Source organism: Hippopotamus amphibius, chromosome 13 (assembly GCF_030028045.1).
Source record: "Hippopotamus amphibius kiboko isolate mHipAmp2 chromosome 13, mHipAmp2.hap2, whole genome shotgun sequence".
Lineage (NCBI taxonomy): Eukaryota > Metazoa > Chordata > Mammalia > Artiodactyla > Hippopotamidae > Hippopotamus > Hippopotamus amphibius.
In genome coordinates this window covers 13,659,309-13,678,217 of record NC_080198.1, presented here as the reverse complement: position 1 = coordinate 13,678,217, position 18,909 = coordinate 13,659,309, and the positions used below count along the sequence as shown (strand labels likewise).

General features: G+C 36.1%; 1 pseudogene; it reads left to right on the top strand.

Moving 5' to 3' along the window:
• The first annotated feature begins 1,877 nt into the window (after positions 1 to 1,877).
• Positions 1,878 to 2,873, top strand: LOC130834408 (40S ribosomal protein SA-like; annotated as a pseudogene).
• Positions 2,874 to 18,909: the final 16,036 nt, after the last annotated feature.

Here is an 18,909-nt window from a genome sequence, read left to right as displayed (position 1 = left end):
ATAATGTACTCAAGTTTTATCTTAAGTATTCCTGTATCCAAAGGAACAAAGAATATTCATCAGCCCCTTCCTGCTGGACTTCCTAACGTATTTGATTCCCAGCTATTAACCCAGGAGACCTACATTCACAATCACTTTGTGCTTCTTAAGACCCTACAGGTTTACTCATGTATGGACAGTCTTATAAAGATTATTACTTTTTTCTTTTGATACTGAACAATGTTTGCCAATATCCTCTTGGCTTGTGGCTAAAAGATGAATAGAAGATCAACCAGTCAAACCACTGGGGATCTCAGCTATTCTCTGGAAACAATATTTGCTTGGGGGAGAACCACCCTGGGAAAGTGAAGTTCTAACAGTATCTTGGAGCCTTTTGTTAAGAAAGTGGAAAAAGACCCATCATTTAATTAACCATTAAGACTTAAATTGCCTCAAAATATTTTTCAACAGCTCTTGACAAATGAAAATGTGTAATTATAACAAAATAACTGCCATCAATTAAAATAGATTTCAGTTCTTGGTGAAACGCTTAAGGAAACTCATAAGTTAATCAAGTTTCCCAAACCTTTCACTATCTACATGGGTAATACAACCCATATGTTGATAGAATTGAAAAGAGGAAACTGTTTTGTTTTAACTCAAAGCTATAAGATTTTTCTTCCCGATGAAGGGCCTTCTAAATTATAAATTACAAGTTTTATAAGTGAAAGAAAGCCAGTTTATAGATCTATACAAGCTATTATAATTCAAAAGTTTACTTGTTTTTCTAATCATTTTAGGTAGAAAAATTATCAATTAATAAGTAACTTTTGGTGTGTACTCAAAATTCTACTTGTATCTATAGAATTTTTTAAAAACGAAAGGTTCCATCTCCTACAAGAACCTGGGAAACTGACTTATAAATTACGTTTTTTAATCTTACTTAGGTCACTTGAATCAATTATACTAGTAACTATGAACAAAAATTACAAAATGGTTAACCAAACAACAAAGGCCAAATGGACAAGAAAATATACCAAGGCTTTGAGTTATATATAAAATAGTTTTTTGTAATAAACAAACATATAGTTATTCTTTAAAAATATACATTGCCTATTGCAAAGTACACTAAGGTAAAATTGTGAGTGAATGCAAAATCAGTGACTACATGCCAAGTGAACTATATATAGAAAGATATAGATATTTAGATATAAATATGTCCCATTATTGAGAAAATATGATTTCTAAACATATTATTTATCCCATTAAATTTCATTCAGTGTACAATTACTCAAAACTACACTTATTTTTGCCAGAAAAGACAAAGGATTAGTTGTCTGTGGTTATCAGAATTCTGATAACCATTTATCCATTTGTCAAAAAATCCATGATAAAAGAAATACATAAAATGTCACCATAACTTTTTATAGTGACTATGTTGGATTCAAATCACCAGAAATGCATATTTTAGGAGTATAACTTTTTTAGGACAGATTGTCTGGATTGACTACCATTTACGAAGATGGTGGGGAGAGAAAAAGTACTTGTTTGAAATGAAAGTGTTGCATGGATTCTGAATTTATCTGGTGTTTTTGATTCCATTCCAATTTAATCTATGCATTCCTATGTCATTTATTGCCATGGCAACTGGATACTCATTTTAAAAATCACATCAAAATGTGAGTGGGAAAAGATGCAGTATTTAAGTGGATATAAACTCAACATGATGTGAAACATTTTAATGATAAATGAATAGTTAAGCAAAATTCATATCTGATATAATAAAACTACTAGATTTAAATTAGTGATTGCTAGTTTATATTCATGGAATATAAACATTGCTCTAGTTATCTTCATATAACACTAATTATTTTTATTCTGATTTTTTAAAGTAACATATGCCATTTATAGAAACAGCTTGGAAACTTACCCTGAGAAAGGTCCATAAGGTTTTGTTCTGGGTTTCTGTCATAACTCAAAGGGAAACTTTCACAACGTCTGGAGCCCCTGATGTCCTGAAAATTAAGGAGAAGTATGTCCTCAAATTCCTTGCAGCAAGAACTCACTTGGGGGCACCAATCTTGACTTCCAAATGGAACAATACATCTATATAAAGTTAAGTGATGACATTTACATCATAAATCGAAAGAAAACCTGGAGAAGTTTCTTCTAACAGCTTTTGCCTTTATTGCTGTTGAAAACATGACTGATGTCTGTCTCATATCCTCCAGAAATTCTCACAGTAAACTGTACTGAAGTTTGCTGATGGCCCTGGAGACACTGCTATTACTAGCCACTTCACTCTGGGAAACTTCACTAATTAGATCCAGGCTGCCTCTGGGAGCTGTAACTTCCAATGGTTACTGGTTCCAGGGATGACCACGACCCTCTCAGAGAGGTGTCTTGGTTAGCCCACTACCATCACTCCATGAAACACAGATTCTTGTCTGTGCTATGTGGACACTGCCATCCAGTGCAGCAACAGGGGAGCTCACTCAGCAGGTCTAATGGAGTGGATGCTGGCCCGAAAATTCTGCACACGTGTGGCACTAGTTCCTTGTGAATACCCACGGGAGGTCATGCCCAATCTCTGTTTCTATAAAGATTCTGATAAGATTGAAAAGGAAGAGCAGATTCTTGCTGAAAATGTCATGACCAAGGAGGAATTTCAGGGTGAATGGACTGCTCCAGCTCTTGAAATTACTGCTACCCAACCCAGAGGTGCAGACTGGTCTGAAAGTGTGCAGGTCCCCCAGCGCCAATCCAGAAGTTCCCTGATGAAGACTAAGAGTGCTCAGCTTGCCACTGAAGACTGGTCTGCAGTTCCCACTGCTCAAGCCACGGAGTCTCTTAAGCTGTACTTTCACAGTCTCTTAAACGTAAAATGGAAATAAGGTCTATGGAAAATAATGTTTCTTAAAAAAAAAGCAAAAAAACTTAAAACCTACAGAATACATAGGAAGAAAATTTCCCATATTTCCCATATACAAAAATGACTTTATCATTATTTTGAGGTATTTAATTCCATCTTTAATAAGTAGATTAATTTAGTCATTTGTCCTTGCCTATTATGTGTGAAGAGCCTTCTGAAGGAATGACAAAGAAGTATGATGAAAGCATGATTGAGTGAAAAGAATAATAAATGAAGATCTATATTTATCTGTTTCATTGGAGATAGACTCTAACAGGGTGTATCTGGAAAACCATGGACTACAGCTAACTGACACCTAACAAACAGTGTTTTTATATAACATTTTAATTTTTGCCATATCAGGGATACTCAGGAATCAGTAAAGTATTCATTCAACTACTAAATGATATTATTATAAAGGACATTTGTATATTACCACTCCAATATCCTTAGTGTGCTTACTTCTCACCTCATGCTGCCAAGGTGGCTGCTGAAGCCCCTGACTGCTTGTCTAATTCAAGGTGAGATAAAAATAGAAAGGACAGAGGCTAGTGACATGTGTTCTTTTTATCAGAAAAGCTAAAGTTTTCCATAAAGCCCTCCCCAAAGGCTTTCCATTTAATTTTACTTAACAAGTTAAATTTATATTTATGTCTTTTCAGTAGAAGTTAATTGTTATTGACCAACGCTGTCTCCTCTACCATAATGAGTTCTAAGAAAACGCATATTTAATTTCAGGGGTTTCTTCCCCTAGTGTCTCTGAGGAAAATGGACAAAGGAGACAAGGGTTTGGAATTGTATTAGTTTGCTAGGGCTGCCATATCAAAATACCACAAACTGGGTGGCTTAAACAACAAAAATTTATTGTCTCACAGTTCTGGAGGCTAGAAGTTAAAATAGATGTGTCCACAGGGTTGGTTCCTTCTGAGGGCTGTGGGTGAAGGAAGGATCTGTTCTAAGCCTCTTTCATTGACTTGTATATGGCCATCTTTTATCCATGTCTTTTCTTATTATCTTCCATCTGTGCTTAGCTCTGTGTGCATTGTTCCCCTTTTTATAAAGACATGAGTTACACTGGATTAGGGCTCATTCTGATGACCTCATTTTAACTTGACTACCTCTGCAAAGAATCTATCTGTAAACAAGGCCACATTATGAGAAACTAGGGGTTAGGACTTCCACATATAAATCTTGAAGGGACATAATTCAACCCTTTAACCATAATAAGAATAAGATATGTGAGGTTCATTATAGATATCTCTTTATGGAGACCCATAGGCCCAGAAATGACTGAGCTGTCACACTCTTCACCTATTCTCAGAGCATACATGGTGATTGCAGTTTGAGACAACGGACTAAGGTGGCCATAGCCCATAATTCAAAGCTGAATCTGCCCTCCAGGTTTCTACCTCAGAATGATGTCCAATCTCACTATGTACTAGTTCCAGTGACTCTCCATGGGATGCCTTGGTACAACTGATAGGATTGCTTCTTTAATGATCCAAAGAATACCTAGTTAGAATAATTCAATAATTAATTGTAAATGCCTCATTTGAATACTTACTGATCAAGAAAATCATGTTGAATATCCTAATGTAGCTATTATGAATTTTGAATATTGTCCAACAGGGAATGCTGTGATTACTGAAGGTTGAGATAAGAAATTAAATCGGCAAATCTCTTTGTAGTACAGTAAATCTTCTCTCAGCCTAAAAAGGAAAGAACGTTCTCACTCTCTAAAGACAAGTAGATAGCTGGCACTGAGTGGTAATGTACTGTTTAAGCAATATATATTTTTACATAATCAGTGTATACAATAAATTCCATATCCTACATTTTACTTATTTTTAGGAGACTTATTCAGTGTCTTTATCAAGCAAATTAAATATTGCTATCCAGAGGAATTAGATTCAAAATTTTTGACAATACTTCATTGAGGTGAATTTCACATAACACAAAATGAACTATTTTAAAGTCAACAATTCAGTGGCATTTAGTATATTCACAATGTTGTGCAACTAGCACCTTTATCTAATTCCAAAACAATCGTCACTCCAAAGTAAAATCCTTTATACATTAAGAAGTTTTTCCCCAACCTCTTCTTCCCCCAGCAACCACCAATCTGTATTCTGTCTCTCTCAATTTATCTATTCTGAATATTTCATACAAATGGAATCATATATGACCTTTGGTGTCTGGTTTCTTCCACTTAGAATAATGTTTTTGAGGTTCATTCATTAAAGGCATTTGGGCTGTTTCCACCTTATAATAATTGTAAAAGGTGCTGTTAAAAATGTACATGTACTTGTTTGAGTACCTTTTTTCAGTTTTGGGGGCTATATAACTAAGAATAGAATCATGAGTTCATATGGTAATTCTATGTGTAATTTTTTGAAGAACTGACAAACTGTTTTTCTACACTGGCTGAACCATTCTACAGTCACACCAGCAACGTATGAGGCTTCCAATTTGTCAACTTCCGTGCTAACACTTATTATCCACTTTTAAAATTATTTTCATTTTTATTTCCATGCTAGCGGATATGGACTGGTACACCATTGTCATTTTAATTGGATTTCCCTTGGGACCAATAATGTTGAGAATCTTTTCATGTTGTTAGCCCTTTTTATATCATCTTCAAGAAATGTCTAATTCAAGTACTTTCCCCATTTTCTAACTGGGTTGTCTTTTTACTTTAGATTTCTTAGAGACTAGATCTGTAATCAAATAAGTAATTTGCAAATATGTTCTCCCATTCCACAAGCTATATTTTCACTTTTTAAATAATGTCCTTTGATGCACAGAAGTTTAAATTTGGATGAAGTTTGATTTATCTGTTTTTTTTCTTTTGTCGCTTGTGCTTTTAGTGATAAATATTTTTCAATAAAGCACATACGCACAGACATACACACAGACACAAACAGTAGACATACAAATATTTTATATCCATGAGGTTCAGAGAATTAGGATACATGTTCATGAAAGTATTACCAGGTTTTTATCTTGCGTGAATGGATATGATCTTCATTAAATAAATAAAATGTATACCATTGTTACTTTGACAACACATTTTCATCAAAATGAAATAAAAATATAAAGCTGTATCTCCTTTTCTGAGGTGCATAATAACATTAAATATAAGCTTCTTTGATTTATTCACTCAGACATTTTTTGATTTCCTATAATATACTGTTTTAGACAGTTGGAGATAAACTAATAAAAAGACTGTTTCCCATCCTCATAGAGCTTGCGTTCTAATGTATAAATGTAAATAAATAAATAAAGTGGTAATAAATACTATGGAAAAAATAAACTGGATTGAGGAGTTAACAGAAAAACTATTTTCACTAAGGTGATTAGGGAAGGGCTAATGAAGATACGACAGTTGAACTGAGACCTGGATTAAAATCAGAGTGAAATGCTAGGAGGAATGCATTCCAGGCTGAGGACATCACAAATGCAAGGTCTTGAAGTGTAAATGAACACTGAGTTTTCCAGGGATTGAAAAGCCTCCATGGATCATGGAGAACATGATGTCTACCTTGCAGTGAGGCGAAGCTAGACATAATATGTAGAAAGCAAATGCCTACTGTTGGTCACTTTATTCAATAACCATACATTGGGCTTGAGACTGAGCATTAAAAACTATTATACTTATCCAGGGTTAAGGAGAAAAATTGGGAGAGGGGAATGGATCAGAAAATGGCATGTAAAAATAAAAAACAGATACAACCTTTATCTCCATGAAATTAGTCTAGTAAGGATATTATTAAAAAAAAAACAACAACAGCTAACCATAGTAAAAGGCAGAGGAAAGGTCAACTAATTGCAAACACTTGAGTCAAGGAAGCTTCTTAATCTTGTATTTGAAGTATATGTGATATTTCTATAGTTGTGGAAAAACTTTTAAATTAAGGGGCAAAAAGTTAGAGACATGAATGAGTAAGGCGTGTTCAGGAAATGGAGTATTGTACTATAGATCAGAAAGTATGCTAAGGATACAAAGATAATGGCATTAAAGCTGAACCCTATAGGCATCTGGCTCTTCTACACTAGAACCAAGTATTTCAGGAAGGATGGAGCAAATTTCACCACCCCTCTTAATTTTGTTCTGAACCTTAGCAGAAACTATATGTGCTCTATAAATATAATGAGGAAAGTGACGTAAATAACTTTGTTATGACCACTCCATTTGAAATTTGATATAAAATATTCTTAAGCAACAGTGAGAAAATAAATACGTATGCTAGGTATTATGAGCTGAATTGATTTCTCTCCCAAATTCCTAGGTTAAAGCCCTAACCCTCAATACCTCAGAGTATGACTGTATTTGAAGATAAGGTCTTTAAAGAGGTAATTAAGGTACAGCGAGGTCATATGGGTGGGCCCTAACCCATCTGAATGTTGTCTGTAAAAGAAAACATTAAACTACAGACGTGCACAGAGGAAAGAACATGTGAAGACACAGGGAGAAGACAGCCATCTACATGCTAAGGAGAGAGGCCTCAGAAGACACCAATCTTGCCTAACCCTGGTGTCAAACTTCAAGCCTCCAGAATTGTGAGAAAATTAACTTCTGTCATTTAGGCCACCTAGTCTGTGGAGGTTTGTAATGGCAGTTCTAGAAAACCAATACATGGAGAAAAAAATTTTTAAATGACAGTTATTCTCTGCACCATCCATATTTGATGTCAGGAGTTTGAAGTCTCAAAAAGAGGAGTAACTTGGTCTATGTCACATATACTTTGCCATAAAAAAGAAAACACTTGAGGTAGGATTAAGATGGTGGAGTAGGAGGACGTGCGCTCACTCCCTCTTGCAAGAGCACCAAAATTACAACTAAATGCTGAACAATCATTGACAGAAAGACACTGGAACTCACCAAAAGAGACACCCCACATCCAGAGACAAAGGAGAAGCCTCAGTGAGACGGTACTAGGGGTGCAATCGTATTAAAATCAAATCCCATAAATGCTGGGTGGGTGACTCACAAACTGGAGAACAGTTATACTGCAGAAGTCCACCCACTAAAGTGAGGGTTCTGAGCCCCACATCAGGCTTCCCAACCTGGGAATCCAGCACCGGGAGGAGGAATCACCAGAGAATCAGACTTTAAAGGCCAGTGGGATTTGATTGCAGGACCTCCACAGGACTGGGGGGAAACAGAGACTCCACTCTGGGAGGGCAGACAAAAAAGTGTGCTCACCAGGACCCAGGGGGAAGGAGCAGTGACCCCATAGGAGACTGAACCAGACCTACCTGCTGGTGTTGGAGGGTTGCCTGCAGAGGTGGGGGGAGGCTGTGGCTCACCGAGGAGACAGGGGCACTGACAGCAGGGGTTCTGGAAAGTGCTAATTGGTGTGCACCCTCCCAGAGTCCACCATTAGCCCCACCAAAGAGCCTGTAAGCTCCAGTGCTAAGTAGCCTCAGGCCAAACAACCAACAAGGTGTGAACACAGCCCCACCTATTAGCAGACGAGCAGATTAAAGTTTTACTGAGCTCTGCCCACCCAGCCCTACCCACCATCGGTCCCTCCCATCAGGAAGCACCCAGGATCCTCCTAGGTAGCTTCCTCCACAAGAGGGCAGAGAGCAGAATCAAGCAGTATCAGCAGTATTTCGTCTTGTGGAACTGAAAACCACAGCCACAGAAAGATAGAGAAAATGAAAAAGCAGAGGACTTTGTACCAGATAAAGGGACAGGATAAAAACCCAGAAAAACAACTAAATGAAGAGGAGATAGGCACCCTTCCAGAAAAAGTATTCAGAATAATGATGGTGAAGATGATCCAGGACTTTGAAAAAAGCCTGGTTGCAAAGATTGAAAAGTTTACCAAAGACCTAGAAGAATTAAAGAGCAGAGATATGCAACACAATAACTGAAATGAAAAATACACTAGAAGGAACCAATAGCAGATTAACGGAGGCAGAAGGGCGAATAAGTGACCTGGAAGACAGAATGGTGATCATCACTGATGTGGAAAAGAATAAGGAAAAAAGAATGAAAAGAACTGAAGACAGCCTAAGAGACCTCTGGGACAATGTTAAACGCACCAACATTTGCATTATAGGGGTCCCAGAAGGAGACGAGAGAGAGAAAGGACCTGAGAAAATATTGGAAGAGATTATAGTTGAAAACTTCCCTAACATGGGAAAGGAAACAGCTACCCAAGTGCAGGAAGCACAGAGAGTCCCAGGCAGGATAAACCCAAGCAGAAGCACACCAAGACATATAGTAGTCAAACTGACAAAAATTAAAGACAGAGAAAAGTTATTAAAAGCAACAAGGGTAAAACAACAAATAACATACAAGGGAACTCCCATAAGGTTAAGAGCTGATTTCTCAGCAGAAACTCTGCAAGTCAGAAGGGAGTGGCACGATATAGTTCAAGTGATGACAGGGAAGAACCTACAACCAAGAATACTCTACCCAGCAAGGATCTCATTCAGACTTGATGGAGAAATCAAAAGCTTTACAGACAAGCAACAGCTAAGAGAATTCAGCACCACCAAACCAGCCCTACAACAAATGCTAAAGGAACTTCTCTAAGTGGGAAACATAAGAGAAGAAAAGGACCTACAGAAACAAACCCAAAAGAATTAAGAAAATGGTAATAGGAACATACATATTGATAATTACCTTGAATGTAAATGGACTAAATGCACCAACCAGAAGACACAGACTGGCTGAATGGATACAAAAACAAGACCCATATATATGCTGTCTACAAGAAACCCACTTCAGACCTAGGGACACATACAGACGGAAAGTGAGGGGATGGAAAAAGATATTCCATGCAAATGAAAACCAAAAGAAAGCTGGAGTAGCAATAGTCATATCAGTTAAAATAGACTTTAAAATAAAAAATGTTACAAGAGACAGGAAAGGACATTACATAAAGATGAAGGGATCCATCCAAGAAGAGGAGATAACAATTATAAATATATATGTACCCAGTATAGGAGCACCTCAATACATAAGGCAAATGCTAACAACTATGAAAGAGGAAATGCAAAGCAGAAATAGAGACACAGATGTAGAGAACAAACACATGGACACCAAGTGGGGAAACGGGGGAGGGTTGGGGGGGATAAATTGGGAGATTGGGATACCAACTTGTACACTCTAAATATATGTTGTTTATTGTCTGTTAACTGTATCTCAATAAAAGTTCTTAAAAATATAAAAAGAAAACCGTTTTTAACTAGAGTTAGTATATAATCTATTATCCTAACTAGGACTTTTTTCAGAGTGTATTTGGTACTGTGAATAATTATGTTGAGACAATAGGTGTAAACCAGGTCATACATCTGAAAAACAGTATCTTAAGCTCCCTGAGAAAGCAAGCAGTTCTCTCTTCAGTGGGTTTTCTTGATATATTTAGCTGAAATTGAAGATGTTTAATAAGTTATTAACAGAATATTGTAAAATCATATATTGCCTCTTTTATGCGTATCCACAGAAGAAATTTCTAATTTTAGTACCAAGAATAATTGTGCTTCTTCTGAGCTTAATTGGCTTGGCTTATCTTTTGGAGGCAATGAACTGTATGACTGACTGTGTCTTGCTCTTCCAGTTAGGCTACTGGAAAGCTTAGCCCAAATTTTCATACAATGCAAGTGTAAAGGTGAGCATAACAGGCCATTTCCTTAGTCTCATTTCATGTTTCTGTATTCATCTGTGTCTTCTTATTTCCCTTCCACCTTTGCCTTTTTAAATATCTTGTTATACTTTATGTATCCTTGTAAGCTACCTTAAATCTTCTTCTGGAATATGGTTATATAAATCAGTCTGTCTTTCAAAAGATGACCTTCTTCTTTGCCACTATTCAAGACTTTCTTTTGCTACTCAGTGCCAGTTACAAAATCTGCATCGATTCGCTCTTATTAGATCATCCTGTTTGTGCCCTAGATGTTTATAACTTGTGGGATTCCAAGCCTGTGTGCAGTCAAGTGGAGATTCCAAGGTTGGATAAAAATGTGAAAACATAGGGACCATTTGGAAGGAACCCATATTAGGTTGTGATACCTGCACATGTTCTTTAGTTAAAGTAGAGGAAAAGTATCAATAATTTTCCTTCTCCAACATAAAAACTGTACAATTATATGATTTTTAAAAAGAGAACATTTTCTAAACTATAGCAACACTATAGGTTGTCTATAATTATAATGTGCCACTTTACTGAAATTACCCTAGAACAAAAGAATAATTCTAAGTTTATCACATTGTACTCTGTGTACTATTACTAAATATAGACTTTCATATGGTCTACTCCAAATACACAATTGTTGAAACATGGGAAAAAGAAGAGCAGTTCACTGGCATGGATTCAGCAGGGTTCTTGCTGTGTTATTCTTTCTGGGTACATTTTTTTCCCAGACATTTAATTGTAACACACCTGCCTTATTTCTCAAAGATACGTAGAAATACTGTGTCCTAGTGTGTTTGGCTCTGGATAAGACTAAAGGAGCAGCTGTATCTCCACTGCAAGTTTCCCTTAGGTAATTCCCCCTACTTCTTTAGAAAGACAGAGGAAGAGATATAAACCTTAATATGCACTTGCCTTCATTCAGCAATACATAAGTTTTGAGACTTTCTTATAATCAGTGCATGGGGAAAATATGTGATGCCTGTATGCTTGAATGTAGCGTATACACTGAACAATATGAATAGCAAAGAGGGTGGTTTATGTACTGAATTCTGTCCCCTCCCCACTCCCAATCCTTATGTTGAATCCCTGACCCTCAATGTGACTGCTTTGGAAATGGGCCTTCAAAGAGGCGATTAAAGTTAAAGGAGATCGTAAGGGTGAGGCTCTAATCCAATACCACTGGTGTCTTTGTAAGAGTCACTAGGGAGGCATCACAGGGGAAAGATCATGTGAGGACGTAGTGAGAAATCCAACATCTGCAAGCCAAAGAGAGAGGCCTCCAGAGGAACCAAACTTGCTGACATTTTGATCTTGAACCTCCAGCCTCCACAACTGAGAAATAAATTCCTCTTGTTTAAGATACCCACTTTGTGGTTTTTTGTTATGGCAGCTCGACAGAGGGGAATAAGGACTGATGGGAAAAAAACATATATATATATATACACACACATATGTACATATATATATATGTATATTTTGCTTTTGTCTAATCCTATGCAAGTTATATTATATTTGAACTCTGCTACAGACCAAAAAGTAGTCAGGCTGCATGTTCTTGAATCCATTTTGTAGATGAGAACACAGAATAGGGTTTAACCTCATACAAGTTAGTGACTGACTACAAGCAATAAGAGAAAAAAACCAAAATCATCTTCATGTATATTTCTCATCTCCTAACACTTTTTCTTCTACTCATTTTGAACATACTTTCAGCAAATACATATATATATATATATAAATACATACATACAAACATATATATATGCTTTATATACATAGCACATGATAGTTTTTATTGGGGCCTTTGTAGTTTTCCAGATCACTTTTCTACCCAGATGCAACATAGAAGAATTTGCCTGGAAAAATATATTTGCTCCTGTGCTGCTCTGATAAAGTAAATTTAAAATAATGCCAATTACCTGGAGTATGCCAGTGGTATAGCAGGGCCTCATTTGAAGGACTTCAGAGTATTCTGAGAATTATACAGTGATATATATTTTTTAATTCCCACAAGACAGATAATAAGTAAAAGATAAATTTTCATGGAATCAAGACAGGAAAGTATAAAATTTGAAACAATCAGTGCAACAGAGTAAAAAAGAAATGCTGGAAGATATATACAAACATACCATATAAATGATTGCTAATTCACTTCCAGCATTCTAGATATGTTTGTATTAATTTATTCAAAACCAGTATATTAAATTTTTTGCAATCTAATTGCTGTTTTGGATGACCAGCCACTTGCCAAGGATTCAATGTTTTAACAATTTTTATTTTTTAAAAGATGCTTGTGGAGCAATTCTTAATGGTGCTGTAAAAAGAGATAACGTGGCTCACACAGCAATAGGAACACCATTTTCTGAGTAGGCAGAATTTTCCTGCCCTATTTTTATATCTTATTTACTTCTGTCAGTAGCTTGTCGACAGAGGAAACCTAACTTTTTATACAAGAGTCAGTATTAGAGGTAACCACCTATATATTGGCAAGTACATCTGTGTTAAATTATGTGGAGTATGAGACCTTTTTTTTTTTTCAACTGGGAGGGTTATTTTTCTTTGATAATTTAAGGGGAAAATATATCTATTTGGAAACCACTTGTGTGTTCTGTTTAAATTTTATAAACAAACTGGAAAGATTGGATCAATTTGAACACAGTCCTAAAAAGAAATGAGTTTATAAACTGTAGCTTAATGGTAGAGTAGAAAGATGTTAAAAGGAGATTAATCTTGAAACTAGATTTGTATCCTCTTTGACACCATATATTTTTAGAATCAAGTGAGAGGAAGCTTGGGATGCCTAAGGCATATAGTACATCTCTTCTTTGTTTCCTAGAAAGGCAGATTAAAAAACTAGAAAACAAGGTATATGCCCAGTAGTGGGATTGCTGGGTCATTTGGTCGTTCTATTTTTAGTTTTTGAAGGAACCTCCATACTGTTCTCCACAGTGGCTGTATCAATTTACATTCCCACCAACAGTGCAAGAGCGTTCACTTTTCTCCACACCCTCTCCAGCATTTTTTTTTCTCTAGATTTTTTGATGATGGCCATTCTGACTGGTGTGAGGTAATGCCTCACTGTGGTTTTGATTTGCATTTCTCTAATGATTAGTGAGGTAAATGGACCTAGAGTCTGTCATACAGAGTGAAGTAAGTCAGAAAGAGAAAAACAAATACTGTATGCTAATGAATATAAATGGAATCTAAAATAACGGTACTGATGAAACTAGTGGTAGAACCAGAATAAAGACACAGATGTAGAGAATGGACTTGACATGGCTGGGAAGGGGAAGCTGGGACGAATTGAGAGTAGCATTGACATATATGCACTATCAAATGTAAAATCGATGGCTGGTGGGAAGCTGCTTCAGAGCACAGGAAAATCAACTCGATGCTTGGTGATGACCTAGAGAGGTGAGATAGGGAGGGTTGGAGGGAGGCTCAAGAGGGAGGGCATATGGGGATATATGTATATATACAGCTGATTCACTTTGTTGTACAGTGGAAACTGGCACAACATTGTAAAGCATTCATACTTCAGTAAAGATCTGGAAAAAAAAAAAAACCTGGAAAACAGGAAGCCACTTGTGACACCTCTTGACCCCCGAACCCATATGTAATCCACCAACAAATCTGGCTGGTTTGCATTTTCTTTGCTGAGATACCATTATTTTCTACCGAGACTACTGCAATAGATGCATTGATCCCCCTATTTCTTCTCTCTTTTTTACCTCAACCTACTACTGGACAGAATCGAGATTAAAATGCAAATCTGTTCACCTCCTACTAAAACCTTTCCAGGGATTCCCAATCTGTTAGGACAAACACTAAATCATTAACATAACCACCTGACCTTGTACAGCCTTTTCCCGTCTCCCCCTTGCCTTTCCTCATACAAAGCTCCTTCCTCATACAAAGCTCCTTCCGCCTCTCTGATACAACCTCATGTAACATTTTCAGTTCTTCTAATTAACCTTGCTTCCTTCTGCTGTGGAATTTATCAATTCACCCTGCTCTTAAAATACCATTCACCAGCCCCCTTCCCCTAATTCACTTGAACTGTTCACATCTCCATTCAATTATCATTTCCTCAGGGAAGGCTTCTACAGTCTAACTAGGTCAATTTCTTCCTACCATGTGCTTTCAAAGAACCTTGCCCTTTTCTGTCATACCACTTTTCCCAGCTGTAATTTTACTTTTATATGTATGACTGTGTCATGCCTGTTCATCTACCCCACTGTAAATTCCATAGTGGCCTATACAATGTCTGTGTTTGCATACTGTCCTATATCAGGACTTAACACAGAAACAATAACATAATTGGTCCTTGGTCATTTCATTAAAAGCTAATAAATTTTACTTTTTTTACACTGAATGACTCACTAAAATTTTAAAACCTTTGTCTTTGTTCCCTCTTATTGTCACGCAGTTTTGTACATAGAGTAGGCACCCACTGTTGTTTTTTTTTTTTTTTTTTTTTTAATTTTGATGTACCAAAGAAATGTGGTAAGATTGTAATTTATGTCTAGAAAGCATCAGTGGTATGATGTACCATGGTACTTAGAAATATCTTAGCTATAAGTGCATTTCTTTTAAGTATTATTTTATTTGTCTTTCTTATTGATTACCCACTTCTTTACAGTTTAAATATTCATGCAGCAATATTAATTAAAAGATTATCTTGTCAGGAAAAGATCAAAGCTTAAATTTTGTCACTAATGTATTATGTCTTAATTACACATGAGACTCCAAGAAACATAATCCTGCTTTAAAAGATGTGCCTGACCAATTCAGCCTAATTTTAAAGTTAGCAAATGTTGTATATAGATGAGTTTTTTTTTAAATAATGGCCTTATCCATCTGGAAATATATACTCTCATAGAAGATGAAAAGCCAAAAACTATCCTTAATAATATAGAGTATTAAAAAATAGATGAGTTTGCAGTGTTCTCCAGTTAATGTATATTTTACTTGAGTTATATTTATTTGAGCATGATTAATCCACCTAGATTAGAATATAGTAAAATTAGATTGGTTAAAAATAAACAGAACAAAGGTGTTGAACAGATTTAGGTTTGCAGAAAGTAAATCAAACGGACCAATTCTGTAGGTTCCAAATTCATTTTGTACAAGTCAGATTGACTCATGTGGTTATTTGATTTGTTTTGTTTCTGTACGCATCCTATCCCTTCCACTTATTATGCCTTAAGCCTCACTTCCTCCTTATGTGTTATTTCTGTAGTCCATTCGTCATAATCATTTCCAAATCAAGTCATTTATTATGTACTTATTTTGATTATTTGACATTTGGGACGTATTTTTCACCCCCTACTTACAGTGTTCATAAAAGAGTGTTTTTTTATACATTGTGGCAAATAGGATAAATTATAGTAGCCCACCTTACTAAAGTTTCACAAGGTAGTTAAAACTTACATACAAAACTTCACAATAACCAAACATTCTGATTTGTGTTTGAAATCAGGGCCAGAATTCCACGGGTTTTCATTAGTGAAATATTCATTTCTCCATGTCTAGGGGAGAAATACATTTCCTCTTCAGTGTAGAGCTCATGCTACTGAGTTTAGTAATTTCAGATAATTCAGAGAGCTCATTATAGCAGGCCCACCTTGGGCTGAGTTGGGTTAACTTAATTGTGGCTATCTTTCCCCATGTTAACAGCAACACTGAAAATAATTTAATATAGTCTGGGGCACTTTACCCATTCAGTGAACTCCAGGTAAGTCCCAGGTGAGCTACAGAAAGGAAGCAATATATGATCAGGCAGGAGGTCTACACTTATTAGCAGCAAGTGCTAGACTGCCACTGGGTAGCAGAACCCAGGCTGCATAAGCAATCCCTTCTCCCACTCATTTCCAGGCTGTCTGAATATGCCTGCAGCTCCAATGCATGTGTGATAGCCACTTGCATGACCAAAAAGTCCACTATTATTAATTCCTAAAGTTAACAGTGTTTAATGTCTTTCCCTTTGTAAGCATTTGTCTACCCAAGAGGCTGGCATTGTTATTATCATTTTATAAATAACTGAAATGGGTTCATTTTAACCCTTAGTAGATGTTAGTTGTAGGATTCTTAATCTTGGAATCATAAACATCTAATCATAAACATCTAAGTGAAACCCCTGAGAATCCAGAGACTTGAATTCTAGCTTCATTACTGTGAGGGAGAGTAGATCTGATTCTAACCCTCCCTATTTCTACAGGGCAGGTTGGGATTTTTTTAAATATCATAGATGTTGTTGTGTAATATTTTTCTAGGTCTGTAGGCTATTTCTGTTCCATCTAAGCCTTTGTTTAGATGTTTCTCCTTTAATTCGACCTCCTTTCAGAAAATAATCAGTGCCCTACATCTCTTCTAATTGCTCCATTTGCTTTATTAATGTTACAGGTAAACCAACAATAAAGGAATCGTAGCTTCCTCCTCATTTTTACTCCTATCACTATTGGTGACAGTTGTCTCAAAGGTCAAGTTAACTACTAAATTAGTTTGGCAAACATTGTATCTATAGGTCATTTAAAAGAAGCACCAATATCTCTACCTGAAGAGCAAAATTGGATCACCCCGTACATTAGTGCATCACAGGCAGTTTTTCTTTAACAAGCTGGCAAAGCAGAAGAGAGCAAGAGGCAATAGAAATGCAAAATCTTCCATGATTAGTTTGTGTTCAGAAAAGGAAAACGTGCACCTCTGAAGTGATTCGTTTGTGAAACATTAGCTTTAAAAGCTCTGTAAATCATGGCAAATTTTGCAGATGCTTCTTAGTTCTACTACCTCAAAATAGTCGTGGAAGTTATGGATTTTATAATACCTGAGCATGCAAGTGGAAACAATTCTCCAAGTTCACAACTCAGTGCTTCGCATGCAGGCACATGCTTTGTCAGAGCCCTGATTATCCTACCCATTCATGAAATAAGAAAAAGAATTCCGAAATCCCACCCTTGATTCACTGCTGATTTCACACTGATCAAAATTTCAATGTTAATGAGTTTAATAAAACAAACAAAAATTCTTATACCTTTAATAGGGCAGCTTAAGGTAGTTTCCAGTTTTCAGAGTTGCACAATATATTTTCAGGTATTTGCTTTCTTTTCCGCCTAATAAATTTTACGGGTTTATTGTTTATTACCAACAAGCAGCATTAGCCTGCTGGAGAGAGCACCATCCTTTTTTATACTTAGAGGGGCCAGAATGACCAGTTTAAAAACCTGTTGGATTTTAATCTATCAAAAAGGCAATTGAAAATTGAGTGAAATAAAGCAACAACAGTTTAAGAACACCTGAAACTTAGGAAGAATATACCTTAATTTCTCCAAAAAATATGAAAAAGAATCCACAGGTATTCCCAACTTAATGGAAAATACGGCTAGAAAATGTAAAAGGAAGTATATATATATAATGTGTATACTATATATAATATGTAATATTATATGTGATATAATTCTAATGTAATATATGTTAAATTGCTAGTCACCAAATAATGGCATTTAAACAAAGTAATACTCATAAGTAGGAAAACAGAAGCAAAACTAATAATTTTAAATAACCAAAATAAGATTTTAAAGGAAAAGATTCATTTATTTTAATATTCCTATTGACTAGTTCGGTGCACAGCAACATAGTAAGGTCTCCATTAACACATAAATTAATGAATGTGGAATAAATGAATGAATATTTGTGACCTAAGCTAAAGAAATACTTCATTTAAAATCTTAGGCAGTTCTATGCCTTAAGACCAAAAAAGAAACACCCGCCTGTATATTTTTAGAAAATGTATATTGCTGTTCCTAAATTGTCTACAGTAACAAACCAAGGATTGTTGATATTTGTAGCAGAAGGTCTGTATTTTACTTCTCAACTAAGGAGATGTGGAAGAAACTGAGATAGAAAGTAATAAAGATCACAGTGAGATCATGAAGGTAGATGCTAGGAAACTACCAGTTTGACTTCTGGCTCCTTAAATTCAGTGGCTATCAGGTGTTAGGCAAGGAAGGCTTCTGCTGCTTACTTCTTCCCAGAATGTGCTGTGGTTTCCCTTCATAAGACCCATGTCAATTGGTGACCAGAGTTAGTCAAATCAAAGTAAGATCAAACCAAAACAAGTAAACAGCTCAGCTTGTTATGGCAAGAATGTTCTCTTCCCTGAAGATCTGACGACACACTCTAGCCCTTCCTCTTGTAAAACGCAAACCTACTCACGAAACTGAGTTTCTCAAAGAAGTTCCTTTCCACCCCTGAGAAAATCCCTGTTGCCAGTTGAATCATCTTAATGCACAGATGAGGTGAGATGGTGGCTGGTTGGAAGTATTGACTCTAAAGCCCGATTGTCTACTGTCAAATTCCCGTGAGAAT